Source organism: Chiloscyllium plagiosum, chromosome 2 (genome assembly GCF_004010195.1).
Source record: "Chiloscyllium plagiosum isolate BGI_BamShark_2017 chromosome 2, ASM401019v2, whole genome shotgun sequence".
NCBI classification, from domain to species: Eukaryota; Metazoa; Chordata; class Chondrichthyes; order Orectolobiformes; family Hemiscylliidae; genus Chiloscyllium; species Chiloscyllium plagiosum.
In genome coordinates this window covers 128129700-128130157 of record NC_057711.1, presented here as the reverse complement: position 1 = coordinate 128130157, position 458 = coordinate 128129700, and the positions used below count along the sequence as shown (strand labels likewise).

The 458-nt window shown below is 69.4% G+C and overlaps 1 protein-coding gene across 2 annotated transcripts in view; it reads left to right on the top strand.

Annotated features, from left to right (window-relative positions):
• LOC122563838 (A disintegrin and metalloproteinase with thrombospondin motifs 19-like) overlaps positions 1–458 on the top strand; it is a 526911-nt gene that overhangs the window by 257413 nt on the left and 269040 nt on the right. The window lies entirely within an intron of this gene.

The window sequence follows — 458 nt, the reverse complement described above, 5'->3', positions numbered from 1 at the left end:
CTCAGCACGGACGCGCGGCCTCAGCACGGACGCGCGGCCTCAGCAGGGACCCGCGGCCTCAGAACGGACTCGGGTTCTCAGCACGGACGCCCGGTCTCAGCACGGACTCGCGGACTCAGCACGGACTCCCGGCCTCAGCACGGACTCGCGGCCTCAGCACGGACTCGCGGCCTCAGCACGGACTCCCGGTCTCAGCACGGACTCCCGGTCTCAGCACGGACTCGCGGTCTCAGCACGGACTCGCGGTCTCAGCACGGACTCGCGGTCTCAGCACGGACTCCCGGTCTCAGCACGGACTCCCGGTCTCAGCACGGACTCGCGGTCTCAGCACGGATTGTCGGCCTCAGCACAGATTCGCAGTCTCAGCACGGACTCGCGGTCTCAGCAAGGACTCGCGGTCTCAGAACGGACTCGCGGCCTCAGCACGGACTCCCGGCCTCAGCACGGACTCCCGGCCT